Source organism: Syngnathus scovelli, unplaced genomic scaffold (assembly GCF_024217435.2).
Source record: "Syngnathus scovelli strain Florida unplaced genomic scaffold, RoL_Ssco_1.2 HiC_scaffold_28, whole genome shotgun sequence".
Classification (NCBI taxonomy): domain Eukaryota; kingdom Metazoa; phylum Chordata; class Actinopteri; order Syngnathiformes; family Syngnathidae; genus Syngnathus; species Syngnathus scovelli.
In genome coordinates, this window is record NW_026061370.1 from 858314 (window position 1) to 873661 (window position 15348).

Below are 15348 nucleotides of genomic sequence, written 5' to 3' on the forward strand. Positions count from 1 at the left end.
CATTTTTGATTTGGACAATTGCAGGCTAACAGGAACATGAGAACGATAAGAACTACGAGGTGGGATCCAATTTCATTGGGGAGATTGAGAATTCACAGCACCATACTCTAAGTCACATTTTTGAGCAAGCATGACAATAACATGTGAGAGGTCAAGACATACAGATCAGGGCTTGATGTGGAAAGCAGACCTCGATGAGTTGATTTTCAATAATGATACTGAAGACAACATACTGTCCGATTAAATTGGAACTATAGATAAAATGTAGCTCAAAAATAGGATGAGTTGCAGGATTTACGATATAAAACCGAGACCGCTGTTATTAGGAGAATTTGAAGTTTGGTAAATAAACGTTACCAGCAAATTGATGGAAGCAGCTACATTTGGAAATAGTCTTACAAGTTTGATGTCCCAGCCTGTCATTCTCAGTGTCAGAGTCCCTGAAACCCAATCCGAGACTTCGCCTGCAGCCGTGAACAACTACAAAATGGTGCCTGGCTCTGAAGCACCTTTGACCTTTGGCGAAGGACAAGAAAAGACTGCTGTTGTGCTTGGAGGAGGACAAGTACACTCCGGAGGACAGACAACATCCTCGGGGACGAGAAAAGACAGTGAAAAGCGGAGGAACTCACAATGATGAAAATTGACTCATTTGAACAATGGACTCATTCAAGAGTGATGGATGGGGTCGCTCTGAAGCAACAACAAAAGAACACCAACTTGAGAGGGTGAAGTGCGGCAAAAAGATATGGACTTGGAGTGTCCGACAACCAAATCGCACTCCTTGCTACGGCGTTCCCAAATTTGGTGAAGCTTGGTTCAAAGTGGAAGGGAGGTTCATTGTGCACTGAGTTTGACAGAACTGAGGAGATTTGATAAATAAATAAATAAAAATTTGAAAAATACGTAGGGCTACAGATTATAATCAGAGATTGAACAGATTTGGATAAAACAAATAGGCTAAAACGGTAGGAAACAAGAGCAAGATCTGATATTTTGGCTCATCAAGCTTAAAACGTAGAGGTCGAGTTATATAAATTCAATGACCCCCGCCTCCCCCGGGACGTGGGAAAAGCTCTGCCGGAGGTGGGAGTTGAAGCTCTTCCTGACAGGAGATTCTGCCAGACGTTCCCAGCAGACCCTCACAGAGTGTTTGGGTCTTCCAGGTCGGACCAGCATCTTCCCCCACCATCGGAGCCAACCCACCAACAGGTGGTGATCAGTTGACAGCTCCGCCCCTCTTTTCTCCCGAGTGTCCAAAACATGCGGCCGCAAATCTGATGACACAACTACAAAGTCCTGGTGCCATTGCCCACGTGAGCATTGAAGTCACCCAGTAGAACGATGGAGTCCCCAGAAGGAGCGCTCTCCAGCACTTCCTCCAGGGACTCCAAGAAGGGTGGGCATAGACACAAACAACAGTCAGGACCCGTCCCCCCACCTGAAGGCGGAGGGAAGCTACCCTCTCGTTCACCGGGGTGAACCCCAATGTGCAGACGCCCAGCCGGGGGGGCAATAAGTATACCCACCACATCTGCTCGACACATCTCACCGTGGGCAACTCCAGAGTGGAAGAGAGTCTAGCCCCTCTCGAGAGGGCTTCTACCGGAACCCAAACTGTGCGTGGAGGCTAGTCCGACTATATCTAGTCAGAATTTTTCTGCCTCGCACACCAGCTCGGGCTCCTTTCCAGCCAGAGAGGTGATATTCCATGTCCCAAGAGCTAGCTTCTGCAGCCGGGGATCAGACCGCCAAGGTCCCTGCCTTTGGCCACCGCCCAGCTCACACTGCACTCGACCCCTTTGGCCCCTCGCACAGGTGGTGAGCCCATGGGAAGGGGGACCAACGTTTCCTTTTCGGGTTGTGCCCGGCCGGGCCCCATGGGCGAAGGCCCGGCCACCAGACGCTCGCCTTCGAGCCCTGCCTCCAGGTGCAGCACAACCAACGTGTGGAAAAGATAATGCGCACGACATTTTTTCTCAAAAGCATGACTTGAAAGAAGGTCCAAACCAGACAAACAGCAGAGGATGGTTTTGATCTATCCACCTCTGGGTTATGGGCCCAGCACGCTCCCGCTGCGCCACTCTGCTGCTCAGTGCTAGCAATTCATCAAGTCCTCTAATCGGCTAACAAGCATTCGGTTCCAACTCGTAACTGGATTCTGACTGTCACTCATTACATTATGAACAAAGCTCAGTCGGGCAGCACTAACCTGGATGCTGGTGGAGAAACCAACTTTTTATCCACTTTCACATTTTATTAGAAATGTCAACAAAATTCAATGTTGAAACTGCAGTTGGTAGGTAGTGTCGCTGAAGCGCTGGATTTAGGCTCTCAGTCTCTACTAAGGCGTGCGTTCAAATCTTGTGTTAGTTCCGCTGTATTCTTCTGGCCTGACTCCTTTTGGCGCAGCCGTTGTACATATGATGACCCTGGAAAGTTCTTGGCAAATTCTCATTTGCCTTTCATGTTCATCGGGTCTACCATTTTAATAGGTATCTACACTGTGTATTTGGATAGAGACTGGTCAAAGGGGACACATATATGCCTCGTGAACTACTACATGCATTACTGCGGATGAAGAAGAGTTAACAAATAAGTCATCAGACAAGTTTGCCGATTTTTTAGTGCCCATTAGAGCAGCACTCTGTTCCGTACTGTAACCTGTTAGGTTTGTTCCCAGTTCTTTATCTTTAATGCTCGATATGCTAACAGTAATTACCAAGAGAAAGCCTTCACAGTTTAACTATTTAATGTATGCCAAAATGATTGATGCACAGCTGTGGAGCCCTTTCTGCGAGATGCAGAAGAAGGTTCCTCTCCCAGCGCCAAGGTTCCTGCTCTTATACTACTCTGGCCGCCTTCCTGCAAGGAGGCGACTGCCTAGCCTGTGTGATAATGTGTGACCTTGTCATCTTAACCGAGAGCGACTTCTACATATGTGCAAAGGGTTTCATAGAGTAGAGAAAGCTAATAAAGCAAGAGAAGTGTTACAGCGATATAATGGCATAGCTCAAGCTCCCTAGCTAATCACATGTGCCAAAGAGGCCTATTCTAACAAACCGTTGGTGAGAATGGGTAGACGGGGAAGCCTGTAAGCGAGTCCCTCACTCGCATACTCCATCGCTTCTCTGCCTTTTGGCTAAGATAAAGTGTAGTATCTGTTCTTGGGTTTGGGGGATTAAGAGAGCTGACCGTAGAAGAGAGAATTTTAACCATAAAAGTGGTGATTTTACCCTTGCTTTTACTAATCAGTTCTGTTTTCATCCCAGCAAGTAAGTTGCTTTTAGAATTGGACCGAGCCATTTTTTACTTCACCTGGAAATCCAAGTCAGAGGGACTGAAGAGGGACACCATGAAGAAAAAGAAAAAAAAATAGAGGAGAAGGAGTCCCGAACTTAAAACTCTTCCTCGGAAGCAGATATGTTGCCCTGCACCTGCGAAGCGCGCTCGTTACACCAAATGCATCGAAAAGCCAAGCAATGACACGATTCTGGATGGGCTCATACTGTCACGGTTGGGTGGTGGAGCATGGAGCAGGACGACCAAGTGCAGCTCGGACCAGGGTTTATTGAAGCAACTCAAAATACAGACTCGGTAAACTGACATGACTTAAACAATAACTTGACTGACTGACCGGGACGTGGAACAAGAAGACAGCAGGACATGACGGCACCAAGACAGGACGACACACCGAACGACAGGAACCAAAACCAATGACCAAAACCAATGACCAAAACCAATGATCCGACAGGGAGAGAGGGGCAGACAGGACTTTTATACACGACAGGTAACGAGAGGCAGGTGGGAACAATCACACTGATCATGGGCACACAGGAGGGGAGGGGCGAGCACACAGACAGAAACCAAGACAGACACATAGTGGAGCAGGGCGAGACGTGACACATACCTCCGGAAACTAAAGCTAATACCCATCGACCAATGAATTCCTGTGTCTTTTAACGCGCCACCTTCTTATTTCTTCACCAAAAAGTTTTTGAAGAACTTTAAATTAGAGCAAGAAAATAGTGACATTTTAACAAGTCACAGATCTATGATCTCTGTCGTACAGCGGGAAGTGGTTTGTCCAGTGCTCGGACCCGCATTCGGCGAGCCCACAACAGTTTGGCACAACGTCAACCACCCCGCCCTCTCGAAACAAACTTGTTGGGACCTGTCGTGGATGGTGGCCCATGATGGCCTCCCAGTCAGGTCCGTTATGCACTCCCGGGGCATATCAGCGCTCTCAACGTGCCCCCGACCTGGCTGTGGCGCCCAGGAGTCAGTGTGGCACCTGCTCAGGTAGTTCATGGCTGCCGTATACCTGTGGGCGACCTGCAGTTCCCGGCAAGGGAAGTGTTGAATGCAGACATCAACATCTCAACAGACCCTTCGCACCCAGGTTGCAGCCTGTTTGAACTACTCCCCTCCGGACGCCGTTATAGAGCTCTGTACACTAAAACCAGCAGACACAGAGACAGCTTCTTCCCCCAGGCTGTCGCTCTGATGAACTCACACCACTCTTAGAGTCTCAGAGTCATTACTGTGCAATAACATCCCACTTTCCACACCTTTTTTGTTTACACTGTTTGTACTATGTGTCCTCTCTGCATCCATTGCAGCCTGGTCATCCTCGAAGAGGGACCCTCCCATCTGTGGTCTCTTCTCAAGGTTTCTCATTTCCCCTAGCTGGAGTTATGAGTTTTTCCTTGCCCTCTTGGGAGTTTAAGATCAGTTTAAGATCAGGGGATGTTTGAGAATATCTTTCATTTTTCACATGTTGTTGTTAGTCACCTAAATGTTGAACAGAGGCTGTGATTTACCGAAGTCAAATTCCTTGTTTGGCACGCTCAAACATGGCGAATAAAAAACTCTTGAATCTTGAATCTTGAACCTTGTACTCTATGGGGTGAGCCCGTTGAAAATCAAGCAAGAAGACTTTACAAAGCAGTGGCTCACTTTTGCTGCCATCAAAGACGCCATGTGGACTTCCAGAAATTTGCTGGTAAGGAGGCACAGACAGACAAGGAAATGATGGAATTGGGCTAAAATGGTGCACGAAAACAGTGTGTATTCACCTTTATATTTTGCTTCATGTAGCCTTATCAAAATGAATAAAACTTCTCTCTGTATGTGCATTCACGTGTAACATTGAAGGAGGTAGATATTTTGTTTCAATATTTAAATAAATACCATCATTGTCTATTAAGACACTAAAAGTTGATGGAACATTTTTTGTAGGGCTGCTGTGTTTTAACAAGGAAAGACTCATGTGCTTATGGATGAAGACGACTTGTACTTGTGATTGTGCTTGTGAACAGTAAAGAGGAGTGCTTGTGCAATTGACAGGGTTGGTTATTGTTTTTTATTTAAAAACAATATTTTTTGCCAAATTACAATAGACTGGCATGTGCCAATTCAAATGGGTCCCACCAGAAGTTAAACTGCATTGACAAACGAAGCCCCTTCGTTAGTCATCACTTTACCGTGGAGGAGGGGTTTGCACGCCCCAATGATCCTAGCAGCCATCTTGTCTGGGGCTTCATGCCCCTGGTAGGGTCATCCATGGCAAACGGATCCTAGGTGAAGGGCCAGACAAAGCACGGCTCTCACAAGCCCCTTATGAAGAAAAACATAAATGGATTTTGTTTTCCCTCGCCCGGACGCGGGTCACCGGGCCCCACATCTGGAGCCAGGCGTGGAGGTGGGGCTCGAAGGCGAGCGTCTGGTGGCCAGGCCTTCGCCCACGGGGCCCGGCTGGGCACAGCCCGAAAAGGAAACATGGGTCCCCCTTCCCATGGGCTCACCACCTGCCGGAGGGGCCAAAGGGGTCGGGTGCAGTGCAAAATGGGCGGCGGAAAAAGGCAGGGACCTTGGCGGACCGATCCCTGGCTGCAGAAGCTGACTCTTGGGACATGGAATATCGCCTCTCTGACTGAAAAGGAGCCCGAGCTGGGCGTGGGAGGAGTTTGGCGAGGCCATGGAGAATGACTTCCGGATGGCTTCGAGGAAATTCTGGTCCACCATCCGGCGTCTCAGGAGGGGGAACCAGTGCACCGTCAACACTGTTTACACTGGAGATGACGTGCTGCTGACCTCGACACGGGACGTCGTGAGTCGGTGGGGAGAGTACTTTGAAGACCTCCTCAATTCCACCGACACGCCTTCCATTGTGGAAACAGGGCCTGGAGACTCTGAGGTGGACTCTCCAATCTCTGGGGTCGAACTCACTGAGGTAATCAAAAAAGTCCTCTGGGGCATGGCCCCGGGGGTGGATGAGATCCGCCCAGAGTTTTTAAAGGCTCTGGATGTTGTGGGACTATCATGGCTGACACGCCTCTACAGCATTGCGTGGACATCGGGGACGGTGCCTCTGGATTGGCAGACTGGGGTGGTGGTTCCCCTCTTTAAGACGGGAGACCGGAGGTTGTGTTCCAACTATAGGGGAATCACACTCCTCAGCCTCCCTGGTAAGGTCTATTCAGGGGTGCTGGAGATGATGGTCTGTCGGGAGGTCGAACCTCGGATTAAGGAGGAGCAGTGTGGCTTTTGTCCTGGCCATGGAACAGTGGACCAGCTCTACACCCTGGGCAGGATCCTCGAGGGGGCATGGGAGTTCGCCCAACCTGTCCACATGTGTTTTGTGGACTTGGAGAAGGGGTTCAATCGTGTCCTTCGGGAAGTTTTGTGGAGGGTGCTTCGGGAGTACGGGGTGCTGAGCCAACTGATAAGGGCGGTTTGGTCCCTGTATCACCAATACCAGAGTTTGGTCCGCATTTCTGGCAGTAAGTCAGATTCTTTCCCAGTGAGGGCTGGACTCTGCCAAGGCTGCCCTTTGTCACCGATTCTGTTCATAATGGTTATGGACAGAATTTCTACACGCAGCCAAGGCGTTGAGGGGGTCCAGTTCTGGGACCTCAGCATTGCGTCTCTGCTTTTTGCAGATGACGTGGTGCTGTTGGCTTCTTCAAGCCGTGATCTCCAGCTCTCACTGGGGTGGTTCGCAGCCGAGTGTGAAGTGGTCGGGATGAGGGTCAGCACCTCCAAATCCGAGGCCATGGTCCTCGGTCGGAAAATGGTGGGATGCCCTCTCCGGATCGGGGATGAGATCCTGCCCCAAGTGGAGGAGTTCAAGTATCTTTGGGTCTTGTTCACGAGTGAGAGCAGGATGGAGCGCGAGATCGACAGGCGGTTTGGTGCAGCGTCGGCAGTAATGCGAACTCTGTACTAATCCGTCGTGGTGAAGAGAGAGCTGAGACAAAAGGCAAAGCTCTCAATTTACCGGTCGATCTACGCTCCTACCCTCAACTATGGTCACGAGCTTTGGGTCGTGACCGAAAGAACGAGATCCAGAATACAAGCGGCCGAAATGAGTTTCCTCTGCAGGGTGTCCGGGCTCTCCCTTGAGAAGCTTGGTCATCCGGGAGGGACTCGGAGTAGAGCCGCTGCTCTTCTACGGTGAGAGGAGCCAGATGAGGTGGCTCAGGCATCTCATCAGGATGCCTCCTGGACGCCTCCCTTTGGAAGTGTTCCGGACATGTCCCACCGGTAGGAGACCTCGCGGGCGATCCAGGACGTGCTGGAAAGACTATGTCTCTCGGCTGGCCTGGGAACGCCTTGGGATTCCCCGGGTTGAGTTGGATGAAGTGGCTGGGGAGAGGGAAGCCTGGGAGTCCCTCCTAAAGCTGTCTCCCCCTCGACCCAACCCGGATAAGCGGAATAGGATGGATAAATGGATGGATGATAAACGAGGTTTTAAACGTGATTGTCTGTCTGCACTCGGCATAATTTCTCTGTTTATGTGAACATGTTCACACGTGCCGGTATAAATTATGTGAACGTATGATTGTTGCACGGAGTATGATATAGGCGGCTATCCGTTGCAATATTGATATTCTTTCGCAGAGCATCAACAAATTGAGATATACTCTTATTGTTCCTCTCCACGGAAATGGTATACTCTTTATTGTTCCTCTCCACAGAAATCTTTAGTAAAAGGCGAAAGATTTATTCGATCTGAAGAGAAACGAGTGATCTGAAAATCTGAGTCAAAACGGGCCACCCCACTGCTGGTCTCACTAAATTCACAGGCGGTCTCACACTCAAATTGCAGCAACCATTCCTTCTAATACAAACAATAGAAGTTGATGGATTTACTATACTTACAAGGACTCAAGCAAAATAGAATGTTTAAACGAGTATTTTGTGTTCATTAATGTCTCACTTACTTTAAACATTGTTGGCGCACAGGATTGTAGGTATCTGATCGAACACTGATGGCGCTCGTTCTTTCAATTATATTGGGCGTCTATTTTGATTATTGATGGTAAAAACAGTTGTATGTCTTGGTACGTGTACTTTTGGTCTGAGAGAACGGGAAATGATCCCATCCCTGTGTTTTATTTGAAAATTTGTAATTTCATAACTTTATTCAACACAAATCGGGAAACAAAATACGATCGTAATTTCTCAAATGATTTTTCAAACTTCGGAAATGCTCTATGTCTCCCTTGTGTCGCAAATAATTGAGGCTTTTGACGTTGCTGGCATGGTTTGGAGTGTAATTCACCTCCACTGCGTTGGTGGCGTTTGATATTTGACATTAGAAAATATTTCTGTCATTTTACTTTAGAAAGTAAAAGTTGTTTTCTAGAAATCCATACTTGTGATGTATGAGGAACAACAATCGGGCGCATTCTTAAAAAGACAGACCTACAGCCGACAAAAAGGTTTTGATACGTTCATATCATATGACGAGTCAGGAACGTGGTAATTACATATTATTTTGCATTTGCTAATTTGGTGAATACAGTTTAACGAGCAAATGCACAGTGTTAGAGATTCGCTCAGTCCAACTTATTTTGCAAGAACCACACGGGAGACGAGTAAGTCCCTTTAGACACCTGCAGGTGGAGAGTCCATTCGTCGCTGTGCGTACAGCGATGTTCGAATGGAGGTCTGACTCTCGCCTCCTGCAAGAGCATTTTTATTAAGAGAAACAGGGTGGGGGTAAGAGTGGACTGAATAGAGAAAGCCCTTGACCTCTAGTCAAAACATAGCAAGGGGTGTTTTACGACTTTGTGTAGGATGGGACACGCTAGGTGATTTATCACAGGTTGCATTCCAACATAAGCATAAAACTAATCTAGCTAGGTTATTTATTACAGGCTGCATTCCAACATAATCATACGATAAGAATAATCTGGAGAACCCTGACACACAGTTCCAGAGTACAGTTAATTACATAATCAAAAGCGTTCAGTGTGTCACAGCATCGCAGACTTAAACTCCATGTGCATACTACTGCGCTTAATTTTTGTTTTTATCAGAAAGACCAGAGGAGAGCGCGAACACAGTCCCCCACTACCAGAAATAATGCAGTCAAGATTCACACAGTAGGGGAATTTGCAGAGGTCAGCACAACCGTAGTGCAATGGCTGAGCCTCACATGGGGTGAACCACCTTCTTGATCATGGGCCGACGTCTTTACCGCACACGCCATTTTCAGTCACGGGCTTAATTGCTAAAAACGTGTGGCACACATACACACTCAGTGGATGAAACAGGATTCGTAGAACTGTTTAAGTCAAAGTCAAAGTCAGCTTTATTGTCAATTTGTCCACATGCCGAAGACATACAAAGAAACCGAAATTTCGTTCCCCCCTATCCCATGGTGACAAGACATGGCCCACAACAGACAAACAAGTAAACAAGTATAACAAACGTGCTGAATAAATAATGAATAAATAACACAACAAATAAATAAATAAATAAGAGGAGCAAAAAAAGGAGCAAGTGTGCGTACAGCAGACATTCCAGAAAATAGCGCAACAGTGCCACACGCTACGCAGAAGGGGGTAGCGAGTTCAGGGCCCTAACAGCCTGGAGAAAGAAGCTGTTGGCGAGTCTGGTGGTGCGGGAGCGCAGGCTCCTATACCTCTTCCCAGAGGGCAGAAGGTCAAACAAAGAGTGAGCCGGGTGACTCACATCTCTGGCAATCGAGGTTGCCTTGCGGGCGAGATGGGAGGTGTAAATGTCCTTCAGGGAGGGGAGCGAAGCACCAATAATCTTACCAGCCGTATTCACTATGCGCTGCAGGGCCTTCAAGTTCTGTTCAGTGCAGTTACCACCCCAGACAGCGATGCAACTGGTGAGGACGCTCTCAATGGTGCCACGGTAGAATGTAGACAGGACTGCCTGAGGAGCACATGCACGCCTGAGCTTCCGCAGGAAGTACAGGCGGCGCTGAGCTTTCTTTGCCAGTGACGAGGTGTTTGCGGACCAGGAGAGGTCCTCACTGATGTGCACCCCCAGGAACTTGGTGCAGCTCACCCACTCCACCACAGCACCGTCGATGATCAGCGGCAGGTGTGTTGTGTGACCCTTCCGGAAGTCAACAACGATTTCCTTGGTCTTATTGACGTTCAGCAGGAGGTTGTTGTCCCTGCACCACATGGTCAGAAGGTCAACTTCCGACCTGTACCGAGTCTCGTCGCCCTTCGTGATGAGACCCACCAGAGTCGTGTCGTCAGCAAACTTCACTATGCGGTTGTCGCTGTAGGTCGCAGTGCAGTCATGCGTCAGCAGGGTGAAGAGCAATGGACTAAGCACGCAGCCCTGGGGGCCCCCGTGCATGCATTGCCTTTTTTAACCTGAGAACCCTAAAACTGTATGAATTTGTATTTATTGAAAACGTCCAACATTACCACTGAATAATATTTTTTTTCCTGAACAAGTTTTGAAAATGACAAATATATCAAATAACAATAACATAAACAGTTCACCGCCACACAGCCCCAAGCACCGGCATCGACTTCCAGGCGTGTGGCAGCGTGGACTTCCATCCCTGGAGGTGGCACTTCCAGCCACAGAGGTCGAAGAGAGCTCCATAGAATAGGACCGGGTGTGCGTGAAACATATAATAGTTTTTCAAACCTTCTGTGTCACTCCAAATCATTAAATCCTTCAAACTAGTGGTAGAGTGTCCGCCCTGAGACTGGAAGGTTGTGGGTTCAAACCCCGGCCGGGTCATACCTATAAAAATGGGACCCATTGCCTCCCTGCTTGGCACTCAACATTAAGGGGTGGAATTGGGTGTTAGATCACCAAATGATTCCCGAGCGCGGCACCGCTGCTGCTCACTGCTCCCCTCTCCCCCAGGGGATGGATCAAAATCACACGGGGATGGGTTGAATGCAGAGGACAAATCTCACCACACCCAGATGTGTGTGTGATGATCATTGGGAAAAAAAAACTCTCCGTCCTCTGTGTCACTTACAAGCAAAGCCACTAAAGATGCCGGTAGTACATGGGGCCCTTCGTCATCTTCGTCATCCCGTGATCGAATCCTTTGTCCTTTAAGTAAACAACCGCCGCGCCGCTGATGTCACTTGCAGTTCAAACTACAGTAATCCCTTGCTACATCACGGTTCGTTTATCCATTTTTCGTTTTTTTTTTATTTTGAAAATTTGTGACAAAAAATCACGTATAAGTTGCTCCTCAGTATAGGTCGCCCCCCCACCCAAACTATGAAAAGAAACGTGACTTATAGTCCAGAAAATACGGTAATGACAACACACAATACAACAAAACACAACACAACAATACTTACCTTTCCTTTAAAATCTTTTTCTCTACCTAACACAGACAGATAATGGGAGAATGTGTCACAATGTGAAGGAGATGTATTGGGTAATGCAGAAACAAAATAAAAACTATTATTTAATGTTAGACACATTATCCACTAGGCTACTTTCCTCTTGACATTCATTAAATTGACAACGAAGGGACTTGAACCCCTTAATCTTCTGATCCAGTCAGTTAACTCCACTTGAATCTAGGCTGTAGATTTACTGTATATGCTCAAAAATCATTGCACTGCTATCACTTGTCAGAATTTCCTGTATGGCTATCTGGCCTAATGGATAAGATTTCAAATCTAAACAGGTATTCATGTCTAGTGTATCATCAAATTGAAAGAGGAAAATATGTCACGGTCGGGTGTGGAGCATGGAGCAGGACGACCAAGTGCAGCCCGGACCAGGGTCCACCGAAGCAACTCAAAATACAGACTCGGTAAACTGACATGACCTAAACAATAACTTGACTGACCAGGACGTGAAACAAGAAGACAGCAGGACACGACGGCACCAAGACAGCACGCCAACACCGAACGACAGCAACCAAAACCAAAACCAATGATCCGACAGGGAGAGAGGGGCAGACAGGACTTTTATACACGACAGGTAACGAGAGGCAGGTGGGAACAATCACACTGATCATGGGCACACAGGAGGGGAGGGGCGAGCACACAGACAGAAACCAAGACAGACACATAGTGGAGCAGTTGGGGGCGAGACGTGACAGAACCCCCCCCACAAGGGACGTCTCCCGACGTCCCAAAAAAAAAAAAAACTAGGGGAACCGAACCGCGCCGCACTCGGGCGGCGACTTGGGGAACCGAACCGCGCCGCACTCGGGCGGCGACTTGGGGAACCGAACCGCGCCGCACTCGGGCGGCGACTTGGGGAACCGAACCGCGCCGCACTCGGGCGGCGACTTGGGGAACCGAACCGCACCGCACTCGGGCGGCGACTTGGGGAACCGAACCGCACCGCACTCGGGCGGCGACTTGGGGAACCGAACCGCACCGCACTCGGGCGGCGACTTGGGGAACCGAACCGCACTCGAGCGGCGACTTGGGGGAACCGAACCGCACTCTGGCGGCGACTTCGGGGAACAGATCCGCACTCTGGCGGCGACTGCGGGGACAGATCCGCACTCTGGCGGCGACTGCGGGGACAGATCCGCACTCTGGCGGTGACTGCGGGGACAGATCCGCACTCTGGCGGCGACTGCGGGGACAGATCCGCACTCTGGCGGCGACTGCGGGGACAGATCCGCACTCTGGCGGCGACTGCGGGGACAGATCCGCACTCTGGCGGCGACTGCGGGGACAGATCCGCACTCTGGCGGCGACTGCGGGGACAGAACCGCACTCGGGCGGCGACTGCGGGGACAGATCCGCACTCGGGCGGTGACTGCGGGGACAGATCCGCACTCGGGCGGTGACTGCGGGGACAGATCCGCACTCTGGCGGTGACCTAGGGGACAGAGCCGCACTCTGGCGGTGACCTAGGGGACAGAGCCGCACTCTGGCGGTGACTTCGGGAACAGAACCGCGCTCGGGCGGCGACTTGGGGAACACAACAGCACACGGGCGGCGACTTGGGGAAACAGAACCGCACTCCGCGGAAACTCGGGGAAACACAACCGCACTGGGGCGGCGCCTTGGGAAGTCTGTACCGCGATCGGCGGCCACTCACAAAGTCCGTACAGTGATCGGCGACATTCGGAAGGCGGGGCTGTGCGCGGCGGCAAGAGCCATCACGCGCCGCAGCAGAGGGAGCGGAGCCAGGGACGATCGCGGGTCCGACGCAGCTGGCTTGGATGTCTGGCGACGTTCGCGGGTCCTGCGACGCTGGGGTGGAGCCCGATGGCGGCCGTGAGTCTGATGACGCCGGGGGGGCACTCCGATAGCGGCCGCGGGTCCGGCGTCGCGGCAGCGAAGTCCGACGACGGTCGCAGAGCTGATGGCGCCGGGGGGGAATTCCGATGGCGGCCGTGAGCCCGGCGTCGCTGGAGCAAGATCCGATGGCGGCTGCAAGCCCATGGCGCTGGAACATGCTCGGATGTGGATCGGGCGTCGCAGCGGGAGCTGGTGGTGAAGGGTGGTCCAAGCGCTGGCCGCTGTGATGGTCGGATCATTCTGTCACGGTCGGGTGTGGAGCATGGAGCAGGACGACCAAGTGCAGCCCGGACCAGGGTCCACCGAAGCAACTCAAAATACAGACTCGGTAAACTGACATGACCTAAACAATAACTTGACTGACCGGGACGTGAAACAAGAAGACAGCAGGACACGACGGCACCAAGACAGCACGCCAACACCGAACGACAGCAACCAAAACCAAAACCAATGATCCGACAGGGAGAGAGGGGCAGACAGGACTTTTATACACGACAGGTAACGAGAGGCAGGTGGGAACAATCACACTGATCATGGGCACACAGGAGGGGAGGGGCGAGCACACAGACAGAAACCAAGACAGACACATAGTGGAGCAGTTGGGGGCGAGACGTGACAAAATATAGGTAAACTGTTTTTGTGCTGTTTTGATCTTTGTTGTGGTGACCCCAAATGTCAGTGACAAAAGCCAAAAGAAAGAGGCACATTTTTCATCTGATGTACAATTTTTAATTTGTTTCTCTTGACTCCAGTTGAGCAACCTGTGCTTGCTGATATTCACAATCCCTGCTTACTTTGCTGCCCTACCCCTTAAAAGAAGAAAAAGTTATTTTAGTCTGAGCAACCTGCTCCCTACTGAAAATAGGGTTTTCAACTAAGGTTTCCAACTAGGACTAGGGTTTCCAACTAGGGCTAGAGTTAGGGTTAGGGCTAGTTTGGACTAGGTATATAAAAAGTCTGCCCCACCTGAGGACCGAACTCTTGACCTTTAGATTGTGAGACTGGCATGCTAGCACCTGCATTAATGAGGCTGTGCATTTACAGTTTTACAATTCTTTTTTACTGTAAAATTGATCCAACCACCGGCCATTTCAATCAAACTGAACTTCACAGAAAGATAAAGTGACTTTTAGTCTGAGCATTCTGAAACTAGGGTTTCCAACTCGGGTTAGGGAAGCCAACTAAGGTTTCAAATTGTGGCCAGGGTTTCCAACTGGGGCTTCCAACGAGGATGAGGGTTTCCAATTCGGGCTAGAGTTAGGACTATATAAAAGTGTGCCCTGTGTGAGGGTCGAATTTACGACCTCCAGATTATGAGACTGACACACTACCACTTCCGCGAACGAGGCTATGCATTTGCAATTTGTGCAATTGTTTTTTACTGTAAAATTGATTCAACCACCGCCCATTTTGATCAAACTTAACTAGGCTAGGGCTAGGATTTCCAACTAGGACTAGGGTTTACAGGTAGGGCTAGATTTAGGGTTGGAATATATATAAATCATGCACCGTGTGAGGATCAAACTCTCGACTTTCAGATTACGACACTGACGCGCTACCGCCTGCGCCAACGAGAATTTGTGGCACCTGTCTTAAAATTCTATTTTACTGTAAAATTGATTCAACCACCGGCCATTTCCATCAAACTGAACTTCATCAAAAGAAAAAGGTACTTTTGTCTGACCATTCTCAAAGTTGGGTTTCCAACTGGGGCTAGGGTTTCCAACAAGGGCTCGAGTTAGGGTTAGGACTAAATAAGACATAGCCCCATGTGAGGGTTGAACTCACGACTTTCAGTTTACTAGACTGACGCGCTACC

General features: G+C 49.6%; 1 non-coding gene and 2 pseudogenes across 1 annotated transcript; 1 reads left to right on the plus strand and 2 right to left on the minus strand.

Annotated features, from left to right (window-relative positions):
- Positions 1-3122: 3122 nt before the first annotated feature.
- Positions 3123-3330, plus strand: LOC125993362 (U2 spliceosomal RNA; annotated as a pseudogene).
- A 4619-nt stretch (positions 3331-7949) lies between these two features.
- LOC125993371 (U5 spliceosomal RNA) lies at positions 7950-8034 on the minus strand (annotated as a pseudogene).
- Positions 8035-9335: 1301 nt separating this feature from the next.
- Positions 9336-9501, minus strand: LOC125993355 (U1 spliceosomal RNA). Its single transcript, XR_007490163.1, has one exon. It is a non-coding gene; the product is annotated as a U1 spliceosomal RNA (small nuclear RNA).
- Between the last annotated feature and the right edge of the window lie 5847 nt (positions 9502-15348).